Source organism: Rutilus rutilus, assembly GCF_951802725.1.
Source record: "Rutilus rutilus genome assembly, chromosome: 2".
NCBI classification, from domain to species: domain Eukaryota; kingdom Metazoa; phylum Chordata; class Actinopteri; order Cypriniformes; family Leuciscidae; genus Rutilus; species Rutilus rutilus.
Window position 1 is genome coordinate 48,037,088 of NC_140210.1, and position 14,569 is coordinate 48,051,656.

The following is a 14,569-nucleotide window of genomic DNA, read 5'->3' on the forward strand; positions in this document are numbered from 1 at the left end:
GGCAACCATTTCCAAGATGTGAATACCTGAAATTGTGTGGTGATTTTTAAATTTTTGAAATTGTGGTGTTGAACAAAATTTGATTTTGTTCTTAGCATCGGTTCCTGCATCATAGAGGGTATTTAATAAGATTAATAAGATTATGTGTTCTGTCATGGACGACTAGACACTAGTCATGGGATGTCCAGCAGAGAGAAGGGCTTGAGTGGACACGCCCTGTGGTCACATTTTTACCCGCCACCGCAAACCTCTCACTCTGCCTTTTCCCCCGCTTCGCAACGTAGCCATCCTACAGCTTTCCGCCTGTGCGACAACCATAACATCGACCACCACGGCATCCATTTCAGGCCAAATGGAGGAGCAGGTGGGTTACTTAAACACGGCATTCAGCAACCTGGCCCTCTCCAGTCCTATGTCTCACCAGCGACCTCCGGCTTGTCACAATCCTGGCATGCGTCGGGAACAGGAACGCCTTGACACCTTTCAGAATTGGACTCTTGCTACAGTAACTCCAGCCGAGCTTGCCAAAAGCGGTTTCTACTACCTTGGCCAGGGCGACAGAGTGGCTTGCTTCAGTTGTGGAGGCCAGCTTAGCAACTGGGAACCGGGAGATCGGGCAGTATCAGAGCACCAGAGGCATTACCCCAACTGCCGCTTCGTTCGAGGTGACCGTGCAGATAATGTACCTTTATCTGGTGGCGGCCTTTCCAATGGATCGGCAATGCAACAGTGTGAAGAAAGGTTGCTCACATTTGTCAACTGGCCCTCAAGAATAACTATTCGACCAGACCAATTGGCTAAGGCTGGTTTTTACTATGTTGGTCGTAATGATGACGTGAAGTGCTTTTGTTGTGATGGTGGACTCAGATGTTGGGAGTCTGGTGATGATCCATGGAGAGAACATGCTAAGTGGTTTCCAAGATGTGAATACCTGTTGCAAGAAAGGGGCCAAGAATTTGTTCATCAGATTCAAGCAAGATTTCCCAGACTATTAGAACAGCTATTGACTAATGGAGACAGCGACTCAAGAGAATTTGTTGATCGACCTGTTGTACACCTGGGTCCTGGAGAAGACCGTTCAGAAGATGCAGTGATGATGAACAATCCTTTGGTGAAGCAAAGCAAAATCCTCGCAAGTGCAGAAAATTACGAAACCGTTCAAGAGTTGGTGTCTGTTTTACTAAGTGCAGAAGATGAGAAGAGAGAGGAGGAGCGAGAAAGTAAGTTTCTTACTTTTCTTAAGAAACATCATCTTGCCATGTCACAGCAACTAAAAAGTGTGCAGAGCTTAATGGACCTTCTTCTAGAGGAGAACGTCATCTCACAGAAAGAGTATGGCATTATTCGTAACTGCACTACAGTCAAGCAGCAGACAGGGCAGCTCATTGAGTTAGTCCTGTCGAAAGGAAATGCAGCAGCAGAAGTCTTCTGCAACTGGATCAAGAAGAATGATGTCTGCATGCTGAGAGAACTGATGGCCCAGACCAATGAAGCTGCATCACCGAGTCAAGATCTTTCAGACTTGTCTATGGAGGAACAGTTAAGAAGACTTCAAGAGGAGCGCACATGCAAAGTTTGCATGGATAAGGAAGTGAACATTGTCTTCATCCCCTGTGGTCACCTAGTTGTGTGCAAAGAATGTGCATCTTCTCTGCGCAAGTGCCCCATATGTAGAGGCTTGGTCAAAGGCGCTGTCCATACTTTCCTATCATAAAGTTTTCCTATCATTTGGATTTGCAAATTTACATTTAACTTGATGAATAAAAGCAATGTAACAAAAAAAAAAAAAAGAAAAAAAAAAAAAGATACAACTTAGTCTAAATAAGAGCAATGTGGAGTCCTCAGATTTCTTAAAAACAACACAACAACAACAAAACATTGTGACAAACTTTGACAACATGTTGTATGGACAAAAGATCTATGATCTAAGATCTAAGACGCCTAAGTACAGTTTTTCAACCATCTAAAGTTTTTGAACAGACATTATTTAGTAACAATTATACCTTAGGTTAAATTTAAGCAAAATCATTTACATCATACATAAGTCTTCTAAGAAGATAAATAGAAGATATGAATGTATTCAAAATTTAAAGATTTGATTTAAACAGTCTTTTAATTTTAAACTTTTAAATGAATTTAGTATAAACTCTGGATGTAGTATGCTTTGGAACGCAGACTAGATTTACTGTGACATTGTCCCCCTGAGACTCATCTGGTCTGTAAGTCCTCTCGTCTCTGTGAGGGTCTGGAACATTTATTTCACACTGTAGTGTATCTCTGAAGGATCTGGAGCTGTTTTGATTATGACAACTTAAACTATTTTCTTTTTGGATTGTTTTTATTGTTGCATAAAGAACTACTTCACCTCTCTGGAAATGTAAGGTGTTTTTATTTATATATTTATTTAGCTAAAACTTTGTTTACATTTTATTAAATTATTTATTTATTTATTTCATTTTTGAAAATGTACAAATGTAGTTTTCTGTGATGGTCGTGTTTAGGTGTACGGGATAGAATATGCAGTTACGGTACAAAAATCATCATGGCTATGGAAAGCCATAAAAATTTAAACTCCAGCATGGACAAAAAAAAAAAATGCTGATTTAAGACGACTAAGTACAGTTTTTCAACCATCTAAAGTTTTTGAACAGACATTGTCTCACATTACAACAATTATAATTTATGGTCACCGTTAGACAAAATCATTACAGTAATCTTCTAAAAGATAAATAGAAGATATGAATGTATTCAAACTTTAAAGATTTTTTTAAAGAAAGAAAGTTAAGAACTTTACACTTCAGACTAAAACAATCTTTCATTTTAAAAGATCACATTTACGATTATGCTTTGAAATAAATTTAGTACGAACAAAACTTTGGCTCTGGAAAGGTGTTAGCAGCCTATCAATAAGACAGCCTGAGGGTTCACAGTTTCTAAATGTTTTCATTGTTGCTCTCTCTGAAGATAGGCCTATGTGGTCATTTTCTCACAGATACAACTTAAGGAATTATTAAACATTTCACAGGTGTGAGATGACTTTTGTGACTCTCTAAAAATGTATGGTGTTTTTATTTATATATATTTATTTAGCTAAAACTTTGTTTACATTTTATTGAATTATTTATTTATTTATTTCATTTTTGAAAATGTAGGTTTCTGTGATGGTCGTGTTTAGGTGTACGGGATAGAATATGCAGTTAGGGTACAAAAATCATTATGGCTATGAAAAGCCATCAAAATTGAAACCCCGCATGGACAAAAAACAATGTTGATTGAATCTTTTCATATAAATGAGATTTAAGACGACTAAGTGCAGTTTTTCATCCATCTAAAGTTTTTGAACAGACATTGTTTAATAACAATTAAGCCTTAGGTTCAATTTAAACAAAATCATTACAGTAATCTTCTAAAAGGTAAATAGAATGCGTATGTATTCAAACTTTAAAATTTTTATTTAAACAGTCTTTTGTTTTTAAAATATATCATTTAAACTTTTAAGATTATACTTCTTATAAATAAACTCAGCACCTGATATCCTGATCGCTGAATTTGTGTGACTCTCTGACACACACACATACACACACACACACACACACACACACACACACACACACACACACACACACACACACACACACACACACACACACACACACACACACACATACACACACAGATGGTCACATCTCCTCTGTTGTCTGATCTCCACACACACACACACACACACACACACACACACACACACACACACACACCCTTTGGCTGGTGCTTTTTGAAAGCTCCGCAGGTCAAACGCTGGTGTAAAGAGAGGCCAGAGGGCCCTGATTTCTAAACATGAAAAATGATTTTTTATTTTTGTGAACCCATTCATACATTGCGTTGTTTCATGAGCTGTATGTTTTTTCTTCAACTCTCTAAACATTTAACTCATTGCATTTTTTTTTTTTTTTTTTTTTTTGTGAATCCATTTTATTTAAACTGGATAGTTCTACATTTATTTCAACTTTTTGTGTGAGGTTTTAGTAAGATCGTTATTTTATATTATTTATTTATAATAATTTATATTCTTTTAAAGAACAGAATGTTTATGTAAGATGCTTTTTTATTCTTTTGTTTATCTAAAACTGAAAGAATTGATTTCAGTAAGATGTTATTTTATATTATTGTATATTATATTATTTGTGTGAAATATACATTATTTTATAAAATCTCTGTTTCTCACTATCACTGTGCTCTGGAATGTGGAGGAGCAGACGGAGGGGGATGGAGAACCAATATGTGATTTTATATTTAACGCATTTTTGTGAACCCATTCATAAACTTGTTTAATACCCCTAAACATTTAACTGATTGTAATTTTGTGACATTGTTTAATCACAGTGTCTGAACAGCACGTTTCAGATGTCAGAGGGGAATCCCGTGACACACACACACACACACACACAGATGGTCACATCTCCTCTAATGTCTGATCTCCACGCACATACACACACACGCTTTGAGAGACTCATTGCAATTTTTTGTGACTCCATTTTATTTAAACTTTTGGTGTGAGGTTTTAGTAAGATCTTTATTTATTGTATAATCATTTATATTGTTTTAAAAGAATTGAATGGCTTTTCAACGTTTGTGTGAGATAAGCTTCCACAGTTTTTTCCTTATCAGTTTTCACAGTACAGCCCGGATACGCTCAGGAATATGTAGGGAGGTTCGTGTGTGATACCAACTTCAAAAACACACAGACTAACTGTTATATTATTATAACAGTGTCTTCAAAAGTCATCAAACAATCAGACTTTCTGTCAGATACCATGACGTATTGTTTAATCACAGCGTCTTCAAAACCTTCTGTCCATATCAAAAGGCATCAAACTAGCTGTCATGACATAATTATTATAACTGTGTCTTCAAAAACACACACACTAACTGTCATGTTCAAAAGGCTTCAAACAATTAAAACTAGATGACATAATTATTTAATCACAGCGTCTTCAAAACCTTCTGTCCATATCAAAAGGCATCAATAGACTTCAAAACCCAAAACTAGCTGTCAATAACTACATGATCAAGGGTTAGGAGGGTCAATAGGTCAATACTAGCTGTCAAAAAGACTTCAAAAGCCCTTTGATCTCTTTGATCTCATCTCATCTTCTTTGATCCCTTTGATCCTATGCCAAAAGGGGCGGGACATGTCACCGGAAGGGGCGGGGCACCTGTCAATCAATCATTTTTTGACAGGTGGTATAGTATATCAACTACTGATAATATATTGTGAAATAAATGCATATGGAATTATTATCATGATTAAACAATAACTCACCCCTTGTTGTAGAGTTTTATTTTTTCTCTCGTTATTCTGAAATCACATTTTAGCAATATTGGTAAGTGACGTCACTGATTAAGTTAACAATACAGTGCATTCTTTTAGGTTATTATTCTTCTCTTTTATTTGGAGAAATAAATCCCAAGGACTTAAAAAAAGGGTTCTCACTAATAAGAAGGCTGAAGGAGGTCTAGAGTTGCTTTATTTTGAGGATGTAAATAAGACCTTTAAGGTTGTAGCGACTGGGCTATGTGAATCATTCGTTCGTTTGATTCTGAATTAACAAATTCGGACTCTCTGTGTTTTCTAAGCACATTCCTGCCCAAAACGTTCTTTGCTAAGCTTACCGAAGCTTGTAACCTCTTGACTTCAAAATTACAAATCATACGCCAGGCTCCAGAGAGACTGGAGCAAATGGACTTTTAGACACTTAATAGCACCCTAGACACACTGCAGAACAACGTTCTGCATTCCAAACCCCCTTCCCCTCTCTGGACAGAGAGATAACGAAACTTTCTATGTGACATACACACACTCTCACACGTACATACAACACACAAACGACCTTTGTATGTAATTCAGACTTGTATCTGACCTTCCGGTATGCATGCATGTTTGATTAGTTTTGTTTTGATCATAGTTATGATCAAAGTGTGTGGCTCTAAAATGGATTTTTGAAGAAAGTTTCTCCCATTGGAATCGAATCTTCAGGGCTAAGTCATAAAACTTTATGACTCCCAAGCTGCAGCTCATCCAGCTCCGCTGCAAGCTGGCGCGGATTAATGCACAGGCTTGCCTAGGCTGCAGCCTAGGGGCCCCACGTGTGCAGGGGGCCTCGGATTGGCCAGACAATTTTTTATATATATATATATTTACTTAAGCGCGAACCAGGCAGGGAACGGCGCCAGGATTCCAGTTTGGATGGGCCAGACCAATTGTGAACGTTAAATTAAAAACGTTATCCAATCATTGTTTAACCTAAAAAAAATTACTGACTAATATACTGTTAAATTATCTGTGAGTATACATAATAGCTTGATGCTCTTTAAATATTTTGTTGCATTGTAAAAAAGTTCGGTGCATAGGACGGACCTATCCGCGATCGCTCTCCATGGTTCTGACCAAAGAAGAGCGCTTTGGAATCTCCATTACGCATCATACCTGGGCTGCGTTTCCTGATAATGTTGTCTCTTAGCGCGCTACGAAGACTCTTAACTTAACTAAAGGTATACTACCACTAAAGGTACACCATTGCTAGGCGTCTTCAGGGCTTTCATACTCGCGAGGCAGAGGCGCTGGCGCCCTCCTAGCAACGGCGCTTGCCGCGCTAGCACCCTGGGGTGGCAGAGACGAAGATGTGCTAGGTGATGTGGATCTAAGCTCTCCTTCATCTCCTGGTTGCAGCGATGACTCCGAGACTGTAGGTGCGCGTTTAAGGTAGCCTACCTAAACAACGACTGTTGCAACAGGGGTGAGGGCTGGGTTGGAAAATATGTGACGTCATTGTTTTTTAATTTAATTAAATTTCGGAACAAACCCGAACCTCACTGTCTGCCGAACTTGCGCAGAAACATCAAAATAGACATAACCAGCTTTTTAAAATTGTTTTTAAAACTAAATATTTACACTATTTTAGCACAAATTATGAGCTTTTGTCGATTTTTATAATTTCTGCCAAAATTAGAATATATTTAAAGTTTTTTTTTTTTTTTTTTTTGAAGGAAATTTTTGGATGGGCCTGTTGAAAAGTGGGTGGGCCTAAGCCCGTCAGGCCCACCCACCCATGCCTGGCGCAAACAAAAAACCTCTAACAATTACACCTCTGTTTATTATGTTAGTTTTGGTTGTACTGCCAGTGTTTCTTGATCATAATTAAATGGTTGATTCTAAGCACTGGGCCTTGTTTGTATTTGTGGTTTGTTTGTAATGTTCAATTTTTCATTTTACCTACGTGGTGTGGTGGTAATTGTCTTACTGTTGTGGTCCACCACTTGAAGGAATGTAAAGAAAACACTGTAGTGTTGGCTGTCTCAATGTGTGTGTATGCCAGTTCACTGTAGTTGCGTATGGCCATGTATGGCACTAAATACATTTTTAGTGGGGGGGCCTCACACAAAGAGCAGCCTAGGGGCCCCTGACCACCTTAATCCGCCCCTGGCTGCAAGAGATAACGAGGAGCCAACATTCCAACGCACACACATACACAAACTTTGAACATTAAACTTAGAATATACAGTAAGCATGTCATATTTCATATACTCCTGTGTTTCCCAGTTCATATTCACTACGTTTATGACGTTTATTTGAATGAACAAACCTTAAATGTGTGTAATTATGCATATTTTATGTAACTTGGTGTTCCTACAATCTTCCTATGACAAGTTTCATATCTCTGTAATCCTTGCAATCTAGAATTCCAGAAATCCAGTCGAATTTCGATAGCAGAATGCAGTAATGTACATTGTTTGACACATTTCATATTTCTGGAGCCGAAAGGCTCAAGTCAAACTTCACTGTAATTCTAATTAGAGCCAAGAGGCTGTTCCCTACAAACACAGGAATCTTCCCGCTCGAAAAATCTCGACAGATGATTTGCCCTTCCCGTAAAATGGGGCGGGGACGGGATTCCCTCAAAAGACGGAACTTGCCTGTTTCTCTCTCTCTCCCCTTCGGAAACTCGGAGCACTTTCACGAACCCTCTTCGTCAGCGAGAAGATCCATATGGCTCCCTTTTTGGGAGCGTTCTCCGTTTTTCTTTTTCTTTGAGTTTTTTCTTTATTTTCGTCTTCGGACTCTCCGGCAACCTCAAATTTAAAGAGACTTGAACAGCCCGCGGCCACGCTCACCGAAGCAAGCCCTGCTTTCTTAAAGAAACACACGCACGCTGCTCTTAGGACACACGCACGAACTCGGCGTTCTTCAGCAACAAAGAGAACCATTTTGCAAGATAAGTTTATTGAACTTTTAATGTGATTTGATTCCTTGCTGTCTCTCAAAAGGTTGCATTGCCTGTGATTTTGCCATGCTGAGATCATCTCGGTGATCTCTCTCATCCTGAACTTTAGTTTCACTTTCTCCCTTTCATCCTCTCCCTCTCTCATCTGTTATCCGTTTGGTCTTGTAATGTTTTCATCCGTATTTTTCTGTTGTAAATATATGTATTTACTCTGTGTATACTCGTAGTTTCGATGTAGTATTAGTCCAATTATTAAAATTCCATATATCCTTGATTGTCTCTGTATAAGTGTTCATTTTACAAGTCAATGAAACGACGATCAAGCTACGCTTTACTAATGCGCTACTGTTAAGTAACCTACATTTTATAAGAACAAGAAAGTAATTTTCATGGCCAGAAAATATAGCTTTCTTCGAATTATAAGAAAGAGATAATTTTGTTGAGAAGTTGATGGAATTAATTTTACGACCAGTTTGCGGGACAAACAACTGTTTAATTAATACATTAATTTCCATTAAAAATTATTCTGATTAATTGATCTGAAAGAGGGACCTTTTTGGTATATTAATGATTAAATTATAATTCATTGTAATTGAACATTGATGTATACGAATGGGTCTAGATTTCAGTTTCAATAATTTATTAATATTGTAAGAATATAGATGAATCAACCCGATTCATAATTTTGATTCCCTATAATCATTTGAGCTAAGTCATATTCCTTACAAGGTTAACTGGCTTAAGAGATGTTTGATCACCCCTAATTCTTTTTGGAACCATATTCCTCATAGTCTCTTTAATCAAATTGGTGGCTTGAAATTTCTGTTAACATGTGATTATAATATTTCTAAAATCCCCCTCAAATTATCCAAATTTCATCAGCAAGCTCTTCTCGCTTGGAAAATTTGCTACTGTCACAATTTCTCTCCTCACACCTCTTTCATTTGGAATAATGGAAATATAACCGTTTCAAATAAATCCTTGTTTTTAACAAATTGGTTCAACAGAGACATTAATCATCTTATAAAACTGTTTGACAGTTCTGGGAATATCTTAACTTACGAACAATTCATGTCAACTTACAATTTTCCCATACTGTTTAGGGAATTTAATTTAGTTATTAAAGCTATTCCTGTAACACTCAGTCAACTTATCAAATGTCATATTTGTTACAATTCCTTATCTGTGACAAACCCAAATTTAATTTTAGAAGGTGTTGAGTTAATTGAGAAAAAATGCAATAACAAGCATATTTGTAATATTTTCCAAAAACAAAACAAAATATCTCCTAGGGAAATTTTTCTGGAACTCTAAGATTGAAAATATTGATTGGAGAAGAGCTTGGTTAATTCCTTTCAAATACTGTATTAATAATAAAATTAAAGAAATACACTTCAAAATTCTACATACCATTTATCCTTCTAAATCTTTAATATCAAGATTCTCTGATATTGATGATATGTGTTGTTTTTGTAATAATGAGAAAGAGATACTGACTCACTTATTTTTTGACTGTAATGTCGTGAACCAATTTTGGACTGATTTGGCAGAATTCATATTTAATCTGATGAATATTAATTACTGCTTTACCTTAAAGGATGTTACCTTGTATTATGAAAACAAAAGCAATAAGGATCTGGAATTTATTGTTAACCTTTTTATTTTATTAGCAAAATTCCACATACATAAACAAAAATTTCTTAATTCATCTCCTATGTTAAATTTGTTTTGCTCTGACTTTGATTTTTATATTTCTTCTATAAGACTGTTAAAAAACAAAAAGTCTGTGAAATATTTAAAATGCTATGATACACTCTTTAATACCCCTGATATTTTGTAATATCTTTATTTATTAAAATTGAATGTGAGATATCCTTTTTCTTTTTTTTTTCTTTTTTTTTTTTGTGTTATTATCTGTATGTTACCTTTTCTGCAATAAAAAAAAAAAAAAGCATTCTTTTAGGTTAAATAAATTAGCTTACTTCCAATCACCCATTGACAAATTACCAGCAAAACTATCAAAAACTGTTATCTACACTAAAAATGTGTTTAAAATCCCAAACTTTCATAAATAAGACCGTAGCGTAACTTACTTAACGTTACGCCGCCTTCACACTGGCAGTTGAAATCAGCTCCGTAATACGCAATACGCCCCCAGCGGACGTCGTACTACACCGCTGAAAAGCTTCGGAAGCGAGTAGAACAAAAATGGCGGAGAGATTAACGGTTGATTTTGTCAGTGTCAGAATGTACAATTCTGTATGATCTCTCTGTTGAGGGGGTTAGAGACAGGCTGCTGCGTGGAGGAAAGTTCCCCAGGACGTTGACATGTCAGGTTGGCTAAATGTGATATAGTGGTATATAGGGCTTTTAATTGTATTAACCAGAGGTGGAAAGTCCAGGGGTCAGAAAGTAAAAGTCCTGCCATATATTTATTCCACCCATGAACTCACACAGCAAAAACTCCAGTTTTAAATGAACTCTCCTGGGAGTTTATTTGGCTCCAGACTCAAGAGTGTTAAAGTTAATGAGATCATTTAGTGATTGATTGAGTGATGATTGACCATTATTGAAGACACCTGATGTTAACAAGCAGAATCACTGAAGGAGAAGATCTCTTTTTTTAAGTTGCCATTTTGGTGATCAGTGTTGCCTTTAGTTGGGCTCTTGAACCTTAAACTAATAATGTTAGATTTTGTTTGGCTGTTCTATCAGTGTTATAACTCTCAGATGAACAAAGAGAAAAGCTGATCAGGTCATTTTGGTTGTGTTTCGACATAATCATCTTTTGACTTGAATCACAAAACTCATTCAGAGAGTTAGGTTTACCTTGCTGATTACAGCAGTCTATGATTCTACAGTATACTCTTATCAATATAATCAGCATTTTCAAAATAATCCAAAAGATTTCTTTAAAGTTGTCCTGATCAAAACACTTTGAAAGTTTTTTTTTTTTTTTTTTGGACACACTGACACCAAGAATCAGCCCGTGATTCTCAACAATGGTGACAATAATAAAGCATTTTGCTGTGCATTCTGGGTACCACCAATCAAAACTCATTCATGGCTCCCATCATGCATTGCGGTATGAATAAATTATGATCTGAATTGTCTTACTAATTTCCTTTCCCTAATTTAATATTCTTTTTGTCACCATTGTTGAGATTCATACACTGATTCTTGATGTCTGTGTGCGCCTTAAAAAAAGATTTTTTTTTTTTTTTTATCTCAGAACAACTTTTAAGAAATCATTTGGATTATAATGACAAATCTGGATATTATTCTGTAGAATCACTGTGATGCTGTAATGACCAATATACATTTAAGTCAGAGATTAGACTCTAAATGAGATCAGTGATTCAGGTTAAATGATGATTATGTTAAAATATAACCAACACCTGTTCACCTTTTCTCTTTGTTCATCTGACTGTTATAACACAGATACAACAGCCAAACAAAATCTAAAGTTAAACATTTAAAGGTCAACTGCCCAACTAAATCAAACACCGATATCCATAATGGTAACTAAAATTGTGATTTTTCTCCTTCAGTGATTCTGCTTGTTAACATCAGGTGTCTTCAATAATGGTCAATCATCACTCAATCAATCACTAAATTATCTCATTAACTTTAACACTCTTGAGTCTGGAGCCAAATAAACTCACAGGAGAGTTCATTTAAAACTGGAGTTTTTGCTGTGTGAGTTCATGGGTGGAATAAATATATGGCAGGACTTTTACTTTCTTACCCCTGGACTTTCCACCTCTGGTATTAACTGCCCTAATAACGTTAGAAAATCATGAAAATAAAAAAAATGACATGACAACTTATCGTTATAAAATCATTATTTATTTTATTAAAAGTTAAGAATTCAGGTTTGTTTATCAGTACCATAGCAACGCTAACTTCCGCTGGAATTGTCGGATAGGAACCGTCCGTAGCCTTTCGCAAGAGTTCAATTTTTTGAACGCATCCGGATGACCAACGGACACGATTTTTTTCGCACCGCACTCGTTCGGACCCATTCGCATGCGGTCTGCGAATCTCCATAGGAAATGAATGACTTCCGGTCGTTTCGTAGCCGTATCGGAGCTGATTTCAACTGCCAGTGTGAAGGCGGCGTTAGGCCTAATGTTCTCTTCTGAAAACGGTTAACTGCTAGCGTAGATGCTAACGGACTTTTTCAAAGACACAAAATCATTTCTTTAAAGTAAATATTCAACAGAAGCGTGTCAATTACACGTAAGAAATGTGTCAGGGACGTTTGTGTGTATTATTTGTGAGATTTTGTTGACTAAACTTACCTGAAAGCAGTGAAACCAACAGCGAGAGACGGGAGTTTTGTTGTTTGTCAGTTGTCGATGACATCACGTTTCCATCTGCTCTCGCGCAGCGCACGTGCTCCAGTGTTTGATCACGCGCATGCGCATTAAAACACTTCAAAGTCACGCAGCATTTAAATAAACATATAGAATTAAAATATATAACATAATTTAAAATATCAATATCAAAATATCTTATAACCTTAGGGGACCGTACTGACGACTATGTCAGTTGGTAATCTGCCTGTTAATAGTAAGTGATATTAAAATAATAACCTGCAGGAAACGTTCTGGGAAGGTTCTCTTTAGGTTATAAAAATAAAACCTAAAAATAACCTGCAGGGAACGTTCTGTGAAGGTTCTCTTTAGGTTATTAAATAACAACCTGCAGGGAACGTTCTCTTTAGGTTATAAAAATTGAACCTAAAAATAACCTACAGAGAACGTTCCTAGAACGTTCTTATTTGGTTCCCAAAAAAAATAACCAAATGGGAACCATATGGGAACGTTAGGGGAACGTTCTGTGTTTGCTGGGTTCATACCATTGATCCAGAACGAGCTGTCCCAGACAACAAATTAGGTCTTGCTGACGTCGGGGCGCGTGTGCCTGCCCGACATAAAGTGCTTCGGTGAGATGTCTTATGGGAGATCGGTAGCTAATCAGCAAGACATCGGGAAGATGGTGGCATTAGAATGATCGCCGACCATGAGCCAACGTAAACCCGACATGATCGCCGACCGTGAGCCAACGTAAACCCGAAATAATTATGACCTATGCGGCGCTCCCTTTGACTTAACACTGGAACAGCTGATTTTCGGCTGTATCGCTGGAAACGCCACAGCATGCTTGAAAATCAGCTGTTCCACACAGCAAAAACTCCAGTGTTAAATTAACACTCCTGGGAGTACATGTGAGACCACACTTGTAGAGTGTAAAGTGTTAAAATATGAGTGTTAAATTAACACTCAAGAGTGTAAAGTGTTAAAATATGAGTGTTAAATTAACACTCAAGAGTGTTAAAGTTAATGAGATAATTAAGTGATTAATTGAGTGATGATTGATCATTACTGAAGACACCTGATGTTAACAAGCAGAATCACTGAAGGAGAAAATCACAAATTGTAAGCCACCATTATGGCGATGATTGTTTGCTTTAGTTGGGCTCTTGACCCTTAAATTATTAACTTTAGATTTTGTTTGGTTGTTGTATCTGAATTATAACTGCCAGATGAACAAAGAAAAAAAGTGATCTGATGGTGTTGGTTATATTATGACAATCATCATTTGAACTTGATCACTGAACTCATATTTCTGACTTAGATTTATGTTGTTGGTTACAGCACAACTGTGATTCTGCATAAATATCCAGAATTTTAGATATAATACAAAGTAAGTGATTGTTTATGTGTAGGGTGTATTTCATACACAATCTGACAACCTGGGAAATGTCAGTCTAACAGAAAAAAAGAATGGATCAGTGATTTTAAAATTAAGTTACAGGAGTTTTCAGGGAGAAATAACAAAACCGAAGGGCACCGGGAGATGGACCTTGACAATTTATTTTTCACTTTGTTTTTGCAAAAGCAGTATAATTAATTTTAACACTCCACAAATCACACATAGAAAACTACAACAAAAATAAAATTCCCTCCAAAATAGTAAATAAAATAATAAAAAGAAAAATCAGTCCAATCAATTATTTCACTTAAGATGCTTGCTCGCCCCGCCTTTGCCGCCCTCACGGTCATCGGTCATCTCTACGTCAGAGCCTCAGTGGAATTTTGTTGGGCAGGATTTCTTAACACAGCATCTAAACAAAAAAACAAAAAATAAAGCAACAGGGGGAAAAAATAAGACAGTAGCACAAAAGTCTATATCTTCGTTTGATTGTTTCTATAAAGACAATTCAGAAAAGTCAGAGCATTTTACAAAAAAAAAAACTTAAAAGACATTTGGTTGAGAATAGT

General features: G+C 36.6%; 1 protein-coding gene and 1 pseudogene across 3 annotated transcripts in view; both read left to right on the forward strand.

Moving 5' to 3' along the window:
• The window catches only part of LOC311283413 (complement C3-like), a 175,768-nt gene that overhangs the window by 22,848 nt on the left and 138,351 nt on the right, over positions 1–14,569 (forward strand). The gene's annotated exons all lie outside the window — the stretch shown is intronic.
• Positions 181–1,777, forward strand: LOC311286507 (putative inhibitor of apoptosis; annotated as a pseudogene). Its single transcript has one exon. The product of its transcript is annotated as a putative inhibitor of apoptosis (transcript).